This window comes from Pinus tabuliformis, chromosome 3_2, assembly GCF_031772625.1.
Source record: "Pinus tabuliformis cultivar Carrire ecotype Pingquan chromosome 3_2, CPIR1, whole genome shotgun sequence".
In the NCBI taxonomy this organism is placed as follows: Eukaryota; Viridiplantae; Streptophyta; class Pinopsida; order Pinales; family Pinaceae; genus Pinus; species Pinus tabuliformis.
Genome location: NC_142302.1, coordinates 1,232,174,105 through 1,232,187,717, shown reverse-complemented (window position 1 = coordinate 1,232,187,717; position 13,613 = coordinate 1,232,174,105). Strand labels below are relative to the sequence as shown.

General features: G+C 35.2%; 1 pseudogene; it reads right to left on the bottom strand.

Moving 5' to 3' along the window:
- Positions 1-2,660: 2,660 nt before the first annotated feature.
- Positions 2,661-3,354, bottom strand: LOC149185198 (uncharacterized; annotated as a pseudogene).
- Between the last annotated feature and the right edge of the window lie 10,259 nt (positions 3,355-13,613).

Sequence of the window (13,613 nt, the reverse complement as noted above, 5' to 3'; positions counted from 1 at the left end):
CCTTAGCCCATTTTCAAGAATAGGTTTTATTTAAGTGAATCCATTCGCCCATTTTCAAGAATAGGTTTTATTTAAGTGAATCTTATGGGCCAAATACCATATTTATAAAAAAGGTATGGTAAATTAATAAAAATATAAATAAATGAGAGGTATGGTAAATAAATAAAACATTTTTTATATTTACTCCATAAGTCACCTTATATACATGTAAGGGTGTAAACAAATAAAAATATAAGTAAAGTGGAGGTATGGTAAATAAATAAAATGTCTTTTTATACTTACTCAAAAGGTATGGTAAATAAATAAAAATATAAATAAACTAGACGTATCGTAAATAAATAAAACCTCTTTTTATATTTAGTCCATAACCCTCGTTCTATTTATGAAGGCTCAAGAAAGAGGTTTTATTTAAGTGAATCCTATGGGCCAAATACCATATTTGTAAAAGAGGTATGGTAAATTAATAAAATAAATAAAACGTCTTTTTATACTTACTCAAAAGGTATGGTAAATAAATAAAAATATAAATAAACTAGACGTATCGTAAATAAATAAAACCTCTTTTATATTTAGTCCATAACCCTCGTTCTATTTATGAAGGCTCAAGAAAGAGGTTTTATTTAAGTGAATCCTATGGGCCAAATACCATATTTGTAAAAGAGGTATGGTAAATTAATAAAAATATAAATAAACGAGAGGTATGGTAAACAAATAAAACATTTTTTTATATTTAATCTATAAGTCACCTTATATTTACGAACACTCAAAAAATGGGTTATATTTAGGTGAAACCTATGGCCAAAATACTATGGGACAAATATCATGGACTAAACAAATAAAACATTTTTTTATATTTAATCCATAAGTCACCTTATATTTACGAACACTCAAAAAATGGGTTATATTTAGGTGAAACCTATGGCCAAAATACTATGGGACAAATACCATGGACTAGATTGTTATTAATACCATGCAAAAAACCATTATTAACCCTAATATTAGAATTAATAAAAATAAAAATGGCACATGGTATTGACCCATGGTATTCACCAAAATGGCACATGGTATTGACCCATGGTATTCACCTGGAATGTAGCCTATTTAAATGGGGGAATTAAACCAGCATGTAGCCTATGCTAAGATTCACTAGGACTTTACAAAGTTTTATTATTTAGTGAAAGACTCGCCAAGATCTTACAAGATTTTATAATTGAGTAAAATATTCTAATAAAAATAAAAATGGCACATGGTATTGACCCATGGTATTCACCAAAATGGCACATGGTATTGACCCATGGTATTCACCTAGAATGTAGCCTATTTAAATGGCGGAATTAAACCAGTATGCTAAGATTCACTAGGACTTTACAAAGTTTTATTATTTAGTGAAAGACTCGCCAAGATCTTACAAGATTTTATAATTGAGTAAAATATTCGCCATGCCTGGTGAGAGATTCGCCAAAAAATTATATATACATATTATATTATTGATAAAATCACCTTCCATTTTTCCTATATACCATGGAGATTCACCCATTTATTATATTTATAAATTTAGGAGGGGTTCTTAAAATTTTCCCTGAATGTAACATCATGTCAAGTGTAACTTCAAGTGTCGATAGTTGGATGTAACAGTCATAGAGTAGATGAAGAGTCATGATGGTAGATGAATTGTCACAAAGGGGAATGTCAAGGGTCACCCCACCCTTTGCTATAAATAGTCACTCATAACTCATTGTAGAGGCTTTTAGTCAGTCAAGCTTCCGATAGAACTATCTTAGAGAGAGCTTGGACGGTATTGTAATGAGCCTTAGCTTCTCCACTGTGCAGAGCTAGTACATCTCTTTGGAGGAGCAGGGGGTTGTGGCTGTAACGTTCCACTGTCAGAACTAGTTGTTGGACATGGATGTATTGTATGATTGGGACTTACATTTCTGAATATAACAAGAGCCATCACATTTCATGCATATGTTGTATTGTATTTCAGCTATCTGTTTACTCTAAATTATATATGTATTTGTTTCTTATGCATGCATGTATAGCTATTTATGTGTATGTATGTACGAATCTTTCTAAAATATGTTTTTGGTTTAACCATCACTTTGGATTGCTAGCTAGCTCGCCTTCCATGTTGTGATGCATATTTTCTTGTGTGTTCCCTTCTTAAATCCGTGCTATCACAAGTTTCCAAGGGGCGCACTCATCTCAACCCCCATGTGTTAGAATATCTCATGCACCTTCCTTGGCTCATTGCATATGTCACACCCTTGCTACCAACAGAGACATCGTACTTGCCTCTGTGCGAAATTGTGGTCAAGGCATTACCGTACAACCCACTGCTGGGACTCCTACACCAAACGGTCTGAGGTCTAATTGGGACTTCTTACTAGGGAGATCACCTGACATGTTGGCGGGTCCAGCACCATCAACATTTTTGGCGCTAGAAGGAGAGTCAGATGACAAGCTGTGTTCTTTCATCTTGTTTTGAACCTTTACATATCTATCATGGAGACTTACACTCTACTCCCTCCACGATGTTTTTCCCATGCCGAAGATGTCACCATCATGAGGGAGTTCTTTAATATCTTGTCCATATACACATATGATGGTGAAGGCGAAGTGGCCTGGCTTGAGTTCTTAAATGACTTTCTTTCCATGCTTCATGATGAAGATGGATGTTCTAACGAACAAGCCAGTTTGTTGCTTGCATACACACTTCGTGAATCTCCAAATTGGTTGTTGTGCTTGAGCAATATTCTGGTAGCCTCGCACATTATCTTGATGATCTCAATTAACTTGCTTTCCCTACCCACGAAGAATAAGGGAAGCTGCTGCAGTAGGGCATTGTATTCAACAGTAGGTCTGGCTATCTCGAATTGCTCCTTGAAATCTATGTCCACCAAGAAACGTTCATTTTCGGATTTGGATTCCTCCAAAACCACATCAATGAACTCGTAATCCCCTGTCCACGCAAACCATATCTCGCCCATTTGAAAAAAAAAACGTAAGATTGCCAACAAATAAATCTATTTGCACCATGCCAGTCATAGCGATAGTGACACTATGATACCCAAAAAGAAAATCGATTGCCTTTTAACGCCCACTGGGTTTTAAGAGAGTAGAGTGACTGACCTGCAAGATGTCCCCTACTTTGCTCCCACTGCGAATTGCAAATGGTGCATTGTAACTCGCGGTACGCAGAGTGTTCATTACGAATCGACGCCAACTGCTCTTCTTCTCTGCATTTTCGGGAGCATTGAATCTGGTTTTTTCCTTCGCCGTCGCTAGGGCTTTCACTGCATCTTGAAGCAGACGCGACTCAAATGCACTGCCGGTTCTAGAGAAAAATACCATGTAATCTCACAGTACTCTATCTCAGGAATTCTAATTGATTCAATTTACTTAATAACCTCATGTGTTGGTCAATACACAAAAAATAGAGTAAACTGCACCAGATAAAAGCCCTATCAGTGGCATAGATCAATCCAGATTGACTGGTCTTCGGGAATTGTGTAACAACAAGTTTAAATGCATAGTAGTTTAAACATGTTAATGCAGAGTAGTTTAAACAGGTTAAGATTTCCATTATTACCAGTCTATATTCATTTAACTAAGATCTATCATATGTATAGAGGAAATAAATATTTCCTCAAATTATTAATTAAAGTTATTAAATCTAATAATATTAATATTATAATTTATTAGTATTAATAATAATTTTGATAATGACTTTCGAATTAATCACAATTTGGTAATTTATGTTGTTTAAATGAACCGCATTACATTTATTTTACTAACAATTTATCATGAATTAATGAATTTAATTCTTCCTCAACGAGATATATATATATATTTTTATTTTTATTTTTTATTTTTTTTCAGAAAGAAAAGCACTATATTATATTGAGGCAATATATACAAAATGTTCTGATGGATCTGATAATAAGATCGCTTGAGAGAGACTGAAGAATTCAGCATAACAGTGACATTAAAGGATAAGGACAAAATACCAAAATACCGAAAGATAGAAGCCTTCGGAAACAACAAGGATATAGACCAAAATTGAACTTCACATGGACTGCATTCAACGGATAGGTGGAAAGAGAGCTGAAAAAGAAGACAAGACATAATTGGAGGAGATATTTGAATCCTCAAAGATTTTTAAGTTCCTCCACTTCCAAAGGCACCATATAGTGATGGGAAGGATTGGACGTTTATCAGTTTCTTGTCTTCCCCACCAAGCGAAAGCTGTGAAGTTTAGATGCGGAAAAGAAAAAAACAGGGCTAATTCATGCCAGATTTGTTGGGAGACCGTGCACTTGAAAAACAAGAAAAACAAATGATAGTTTGTTTTCTCCTCCATTTTGCAAAAGACGCATCTGCTGGGACCATGCCAAAAACGCTTCCTCAAAGAATCCGAAATTAAGTTTTTGTTGTAATATATATATATATATACTAAATTCCACTAATATTACCCCCACAATATAAATGATAAAACATTTAGAATTTGTTGGGCTCTAATTTTAAAATTCGAGATGTTAATCGTTGGTATCGTTTTTTTTATTATTTAAATGACATTGAATCTTATTTTTATAATGGAAAATGTAAATTTAACAATGGAGAATTATTTTCCAAACGCTATTCCGATTCTGTTCAGCAACATTAAAAAAAAACCAAGATACAAATTTAATTATTTTTTTTAACTAAATTCCACTAAAATTACCATCCAAACTTTAAATGATAAAGCATTTATAATTTTTCATTTTACTAGATTTTCAAGTCCTAGCACTAACAAACTCTGGTGAAGAAAGAGTGGAAAAAATTCTTGTAAAGTGTTCGGCACTGGCGGGTGAGAGAAAAATGGCGATAAGTTTTGTGGTTTTTTTAATTTAAGTTATTAGAAATTTATACGGTAAGAGGGGGGTTTTTAATCTCAAGTTTTTTTTATTGAGTAGAGAGCCTTATTTTATAAGGCAGCCGAGTATCATTTGTAATTTTATCTATTTGTTATTAGACTTGAAATTTTGTTTATTTTAATTTAAATAAAAAATTTAAAAATAAAAAATAAATAAATAACTATACAAAATATTTAAATAATACTAATTCATAAAAAAAATTACGCTTACAAAAAATTGGATCCTTATCTAAAATAGTTATAATCATTTAAAGCTGGTGTATAGAGTTTGAAAATAATTAGCATGGCACTGACCATGGAAGATGTGAGATGATCTTAAGGTGAGGGTTTTATGTATGAATTAAATAACTAAATATTTTTAATATTTAAAAACCTTTATGGAACTATGAAATATCTATAGGGACATTGTTATGGTGATTGGATTTCGCAAGAAAGTAGTAGCATAAAGAGTTTTTTAATTGATGTTGAGGAATTGTCCAGTGACAAGTGGTTGAAATTTGGGTAAAAAAATTTCAAAAAATCTTATAGAGGTAGTGTTTAAATTATATTTTTGATCGTTGAAATGGATTCAGCACTATCAAAACCTCTAAAACACTTAAAATTATGAAGGTTGACAACATTTTTTTGAATTCACAAAAATTCCTCAATGATTTTTTCAAAATATAACAAGAATTTCCATAACTTTCAGGGCAAAAAAACATAATGGTTAGAAAGCGGACATGAAAAAGACATAATCATTAGAAAGCGGACCTAGTCATGCTAAATCAGGCGGAGGAGTTGCCAAGAAAGTTATGGAAATTCTGGTTATATTTAGAGAAAATATGCAAGGATTTTTGTAAATTTAATTTATAGTTGTTAAACTTCAAAATTTTAGGTGGCTTAGATGTTTTTGATGGCGCTGAATCCATTTCCACCATCAAAAACATGATTCAAACACTGCTTTTACAAGATTATTAAAAAAAAATTAACCAGATTCGGGCCGATTTTGACAGTCTGGGCAATTCGTACGCCTCCTTAGAAGACTCCATAATTAAAATGTGAAAGACTTGTGTACGTGCAGCATCTGGCAAAGCTTCTTTTTGACAAACGGCGCCACGAGGCCGTCGATAGTCACCTCACAGTTACTTTCGACATCAAAAGGCGACCGTTCTCTTTGAAGTCGATGTTGGCCGACGCTCCAGTTACCGTAAATCATGTCGCCAAAGCTTTCGGTGACGATGTTGTGGTCGCTACCGCTGGTTCTCCAATGGGTCGCCGTATTTGTGGTCTCCAAGTTTCCGCATAACCTTGGTCGGACACCTTCATTAAGAGGTTCCGTGACAGACTTGGGTTTGATGAGTTGTGAGTGGATGTGAAGAAGATGAGGGGCAGCACAGATGTTGGGTTGATGGCACGGTCATGCTTGATGTTTATACTTGGTATCTGCGTTTTCCTGTGGGGCTGGTCGGCTGCGATGGATGTGGAAGCCGCACCTGTGAAGGCGTGAAGACTTTTTGCTGAATCCCCACTTAACACCTCGATTGTGTAACGATGGATGTCATTTCGGAGTGTGGCAGGCATCACCTTAAAAAGGACAAAACGATTTGGGTTGCGTGGGGATAAAGCAAGCTAAAATTAATAAATTATAAACGTTCAGCGGGCATGGTAAAAATCGTTGCGTGTTGATCAAGGCAAGCTAAAATATAAATGCTAAATGGTAACATAAAATGGTAAAGTCTCCTTAGAATGATTATTCCAGGTTATTCGTTTTAGAACTATGAACATGCCATTAATGATGATACTTTAGCCACGTAATATGTGTGAATTTCGGGATGATGTCTTTCCCATCTTATACATTTTAAGTTTCATGCTTTCCCGCCTTCTACATTTTAACTTTCATGCTTTGGTAAGTATTTATGAGAACTTTGGCTTTCCCTTTTCACATTTCAATATTTTTTTGAGAAATTTATAAGCACAATGATATTAATAAAGTATTGAAATATCTCCATAGTATTATTTTTCATATTACACATTTCAACCATTTTATAAATGTGAGGGTTTTAATATTTGGGGAGGATTAGTAGTTCATAGTTAAATATGGTTCAATTATAGTTAAGGAGAGTATATTATGGTCAATATATAGTTGATTATGGATGACCATGGGTGTTCACATTGAACTATAGTGAACTATGATTGACTATGGTTCATTACAGTTGTTCATGGTTCACCATGGTTGTTTATGGTTCATAGGGTCAATGAAGGGTTACCACATTGAACCATGGTGACCATGACATAGTAAACCTAATAAACTTAGGTCAACCTAGTAAACTTATGTTAATCTAGTAAACCTAGGAAAACCTAGTTGACTATGGTTGATAGTTTATTTGACCATGGTTGACTCTGATTGACCTAATAAACCTAGTAAACATAGATCAATATAGTAAATCCAAGTCAACATAAGTCAACCTAGTAAATCTAGTAAACCTCGTAAAATTTGATTAAGGATATAAACCTAGTAAAATTGAGTCAATTAGTAATCCTACTCAACCTAGCAAACTTAATAAACCTAGTAAACATGGAACCACCTAGTAAACCTAGGTCTACCTACTAAACCTAACAAACCTAAGTCAACATAGCAAACATAAGTAACCTAGTAAACCTAGACTAACCTAGGTAGTCTAGTACATCTAGTAAAGCAAGGTAAATGTAATAAAGCTATGTCAACTTAGGTGGAGTGGGTAATCCTAGTAAACTTAGGTCAACCTAGAAAACCATGGTTAAGATAGTAAACCTAAGTTAGACTAGTAAACCTAGTAAACCAATTTCAACCCAGTAAACCTAGGTCAACATGGTAAACCTAGTAAACTTAGGTCAACAAATAAAATGTCTTAATTCATCCAATAAAATGTATTTGATTCTATATAAATTTAACAAATAAATTTTAAATAGATTAGATGATCATCATCATCATCTTCATTAGGACAAAAAATTGGACTATTAGACCTTAACAAAGAGAGTATTTGGAATTATTTAGAATTGTGTTTGTCTAAAAACATTAAGAATCCAAAATCAACATAATATTTTTGTTGATTTAGGTTAGGAAGGTTGGTTGTACCATAAATATTTTGAGTTTGAAATCTAATCTAAGTCTAACGAAAAGTGTTTTTCATTTTCAACCATCTTAGATTTACAAAGTTGACACACCTTTAACCCAAGACATTTTGAGAATTGACTAACTACTAGTTTTACTTTACATAAATCAATGAATATTGAAATTTGTTATAATTTGTTTAGAATCATTTTAAAATTAAATTTATCAAAGTATTGAGAAACCAATTTTTTTAATAAGTAAATGTTTTAATCTTTTGATTTCATATAATGTTTTAAAATATTTACACATAAAAATGATTCCTCTAACTATTTAATAATTTTAAGTTTAAAATGAATTAAGATTAATTTAGTTTTTTGTTGTTGTTGTAACATTCATATTTAATTACTAACCTTTCTTGAGGGAAAGGAATATAGCAATTGATTTATCATTGACATGTTGATTTCTATTTGTTATTTTTTAACTATAAATATTTTTTGTTACATGAAAATATCAATTTTTATTATTTTATGGGTGAAATGAATTAAAAAGAAAAACAAAGGAAAGGGCCCAAGTCAAAATGTAAGAGAAATAGATTAAAATAGAAAAAGGAAGAAAAAAATCAAAAACTAAACTTATAATCAAAGGGAAAAACTAAGATTGTTTCAATTGTTTTTTTCTACTTGAAATAACAACATTATATATATATATATATATATAACTTTTTTTAGTTGCACAATATTAATAACATACCTAAAATTATATATATATAATTTCAGGTATGTTATTAATATTGTGCAACTAAAAAAAGTTATATATATATATAACTTTTTTTAGCTACACAATATTAATAACATACCTGAAATGATATGAATATGCATTTTGATCAAATGACTCTTTCGGTTCATTCATACAAAGAGAAAAAACAAAAAAATTATAATTACATGAAATTATGAGGGCTAAATATCATAATAATTAGTTAGTTTCTCATTTTTTCCTTTCTTTATTTTTTCACCTTTCACCAAACTCCTTGATTGAGAGTCACCGATACTATTTCCAATTGGTTTCCTTCCACCTTTGAGAAAGATTCTTTGTGAGTCCAAACACTTAGATGTATGGGTTCACTTTATGCTCCCTACTTCCTTTTGAATTGGTATGACCAGCTTCTGTTGCTCTGCTACTATGATCTTTGTTTTTTCTATACCATTGCTCGTTTCCTCATGTTGATTACGAGGAGGTTGGAGCACCGCTAAGCCATTGGCCTTATGCTCCTCTTTTCCCTTCTCCATTTGGGATCCTTATTGATTTTTTGTCTTTGGTTGTTGTTGACTCTAATCCATTTCTTCATCTTCATCATTAGAAGCAAAAGAATATGGAAATTTCCAACCCTTTGGCTTTTGTGATCTCTTCTTTGTCCTTTTTTCGCTTGAGGGTATGTGTTCTATAGGTGTCATGTGTGATGGCAGGTTCAACACTTGCATGTAGTGTTTTCAAACTCTAGCCATTGGGTCCACTTGGAACCTTGATGAGTCAAATGGATTTGATCTGGTAGGCCTTTGCTTCAGTCTATCTCCACCCAGATGCAGGAAAATGTAAAGATACCTTTGTCCATTCTTTCTAGATCCATATTTAGAAATCTCCCCAATGAATTTCTAATGCCTTCTAAAACTTGATGGTGCCAAAAAGGAAGTAGGAGGTTGTGTAATGTTACCTATGGCGACATCTTTGTAACCAACAATATTGTGGCATAAAAAACTGGAAACCATAGGGTAACGAAGAGATCTGCCCTTCCCCAAAACCATGGTTCTTCGTTTATAACACATTCCAGATCTTTCTGATTGTCAAATTGCACCATAAAAAATCCCTTCGCACACAGGTAGATATCACAATCTTTGATCCATTTAAGGTAGATCCATTGATGTATATCTTCATACATGGGCTAGAAGCCATTAAATCGATAGATAAAAGCTCTATCTTGAAGAATCGTGAAAATCCCTCTCACTTCTGGCAGTTTTACTCACATATCTAGTGCTTTCTTCGTCTTCTCAACTAGGGAAGGCCCTATGATTGTCAAATTTGGGTGGGGTGTGTTATCACTCAGGTTGTTCCCTAAAAGTTGTAAGAAAAGGGAATACGGCCGAGGTAACCACAGACCAATCTTTTAGATGTAGGTTCTAGCCAATCTGCATCCAGAGAGGGCTCTCTCTTTATAATTTAGCTTTGTTTTTAAGGTATATTAGGCTAGTTATGAAGTACAGGGGTTTGTTTGATTTTTGGATGGTGACATTCAATAGAACAGGGGTGTAAATATGAGAAGTTCAGTCCATTGGGCTAATGGAGTCTATGAGGATGAACTGCTGGACATGGTTTCTTTGATAGAGGGTGGTACTACAAAGCAAGGTAATCAACCGTGGAACAAATTGTAAGCTGAAATCAGGTGAGATGGAGTTAGGGGGTGAAGGGAAACTAAGAATCCTTCATCATGCTGATAGAGGGAAAGTGGATGAATATTTCCAGGGAGTAGTTAAGAATTCCTTAGCTATATTCAAGATGTAAGAACCAGGGGAAACAAGAGCAGTTAAGAATTCCTGCTTATGCTAATTCTGAAGAAAACATAAATAATAACAGAGATTGAACACAGAGTACAGTTAAGCAAGTTCTGGGTTATTCTTTTTCCCTGTTATTCAGATCATGAACATAGATGACATATAAAACACAGAAACTGTTAAACGTGAGTTAAAAAGACTTATTGATCCATGAAATAATTCGAGAATTCTGTAGCATAGTCCTTTGCCATCAATTCCACATCCAAAGAGTTCAGCAACAACGTATTCCAGCAACTTTTTATTCAGAAGAGTTCTCAGAGTTATAGCGTAGTTCCAGAAATGTATCACCATGTTAAGGGAAAAGTTCCCCTAGGGTCTTGGGCTGATACCCTAGCAGACTGAAAGTTGTCTACACAGAGAAACACACATTCCGCACAGCCATTATGCTAGTATAAGCAAACTCTACGATAAGGGGCGTACCTGAGGTCCTACATTTGAGAAGGTCCTTCCAGGGTGCAAACCCTTCTTGGAGTTCCTTTTGCTCCTTTGACCTGCAAAACAACCAATTCAAGAAAGTACAACAATATATGGACTAAACATTATAAAGAAACCATCTTCATGTTATAAAGAAAGGTAGTTAGTTATGCAATTAAACAACCATTCACATATGAATTCTAACATGAATATCACAAACATGAAGAAGATTTATATCAGGAACAAAGACATGTGTTTCTTTTATTATAGACAAATAAAGTACAGAAAAGAACAATTTCACCTAAGTCATCCTTTCGCAGGCTCCAAGCGGAACCGTCCTCCGGATTCGTCCAGTCTCAAGCCTTTAACAAACTCCTTCCATGACTTACTCCATGATATCACAAGTAGCAAATGGACATCATCACACAAGGAAACAAGGGTTTCCTGTAAAAATGGGGGAAGTGCAGGAGGCACAAGGATCTTCAGACCTGGTCAGGGAAATCTCAGCATAATAACCTTTCTCTCTCTTCTCTCCTCCTTTAGGCCTTCCCATTGAAGCCTTTTTATACTTCTCCCAAGGTAGTTGTTTAGTTGGGAATTCGTTGGGAACAGTTGGGCCACGGGCACTAACAGGTGATCAACAGGTAAAACCCGCGATCTCCGCCCGAAATTAAGGAGTTTTAATTTTTTTTAAGTGTTTTAATACATATACGCGGGTTGGGTATACACAGACCCATGTATACACGCGTTTAGCTCAGGGAAATGTCACGTATAGGGAATAAAACACTGTTTTTTAAATTTTGGACCAGGTCTAGAAGGAGGGGTTGCCCTAGGCCATGAGTGCAGCATCACAAACCATAAGAGTGAGATTTGGAGCTATAACAGATGCCCCCTAATATATGAGGTCAGAAGGGGTACATGATGGCTGAAATGTATTAAGCAAGTACATGGAAAGGAAATCTGTCAAAAACTGAGAAGGACTTCACCAGAGTTCAGCCTGCCAAGCCACAAAAGGAGATCAGAAAGAAACACTGTCTGAGGCGGGCATACCCATGCTCAAAAAAAGTAAAGCATGTCCGCATATCAAGTACAAGCGGATCAACTAAGTATACAAGTATAAAGAACTGGAAAATACATAATGGATCATCTGATCATGATCGAACAAGTACATGTCTGAATATCACATATAAGATTGTCAATGATGCTGAAAGATGCAACAGATCACTGATATCAAAGATTGATCCCAAAAGGTACCAAATGAACATGATGGAGTAAGATGGTACTACACTGCAAACTCAGGTGCCAGCATATAGAATGTCGCCATGAATGACTGCAACATATAAGGTGGAGTGTTATCAACTAGCAGCAACAGGAGCAACTGTCAAGTGAACCAATGAATGCTGATGCAACCTGAGGTCTTCACCGACCGCCGTGGTGCATTTCTACACCAAAGGAATAAATGATCTGAAGTCGACCATGTGAGAAATCGTTTGATTACCAGTCATTGATGTATACTGTTAACAAACGCGAGACTACTCTCCGATAATGATAATGAGCGTCAAGGTACCCAGTACAATCTAACAAGTGTGAATAGATGAGCTGGAGTCAAACACCTGTAAGAATTTATCGATCAGGAGACAATGATGGTTTCCCACTGTCGATAGCGAAGGATCTGCCACTAATGACTGCAAACCCCAAGGTACTGCCAAATGGACTCTAGATATTTTCCCCAGAGCAATGAGTCGGAGTCGATAGGGAAAGATCCGCTAGAAGGAAGGCATTAAGGAATCCTTCATCAATCTAGCACGAGTGTAACCCGTAGGCCAATAATGTGGAAGGAATCGAACGAACGAGATGTAGTAACCCAACCGAAGTACGTTTTCGGTGTACATAAGATGTGGCTAGCGCATGACAGAAACCCTCTGAACCAACCAATAATGGAAGCTGACACAGAGGCGAGGTATCCACCAATAGGGTCAAATGGAAACCAAGGTACTGCATGAATCCCAATGTGTGATAATGTAAGCTGATGTCGAACAGAAGGGAAACCACTCAGTCAAAGACCCATGATATTGATCGATGCTGAGAACAAGGTGACCTATCAATAATGAAAATAGGGCCAGGGTGCAGCTCTAGGCCTGTCCTCAGAGCAAGATGTCGTTGTCGATAAGGACAAGACCCACCAGCAAGAAGTTAATGGAGACCTTCTCAAACCGGCACGAGTAAAGGACCAATATAACTGATGTGATGATAGACAAGACACTGACAACCAGGGATGGCCGACTGAAAAATGAGTCAAGAGACACCGCAGAGAGGCTGACTCAGGCTAACTTCCCTTGAAAAAAAACACAACTCAATGTGACTATGTGGCAGCATATGATGACTCTGTATAAGTTCGTCATGCAGGAGGCATGAACGAACCCTCCATATGATTGGAAGAGATAACCAATCAGGGGAGAATTGACTCAATAACAAGGTTAAGGCATACCTAAGTCAAACTAAATCTCGCCCAAACGGAGGAGACATTGCTTTGAGTGCTTTGTTCAAGGGCGACACGACTGACTCTAGCTGCCAACAATAAATGGAAATACTGTCCCGTTCCTGCTCTTTT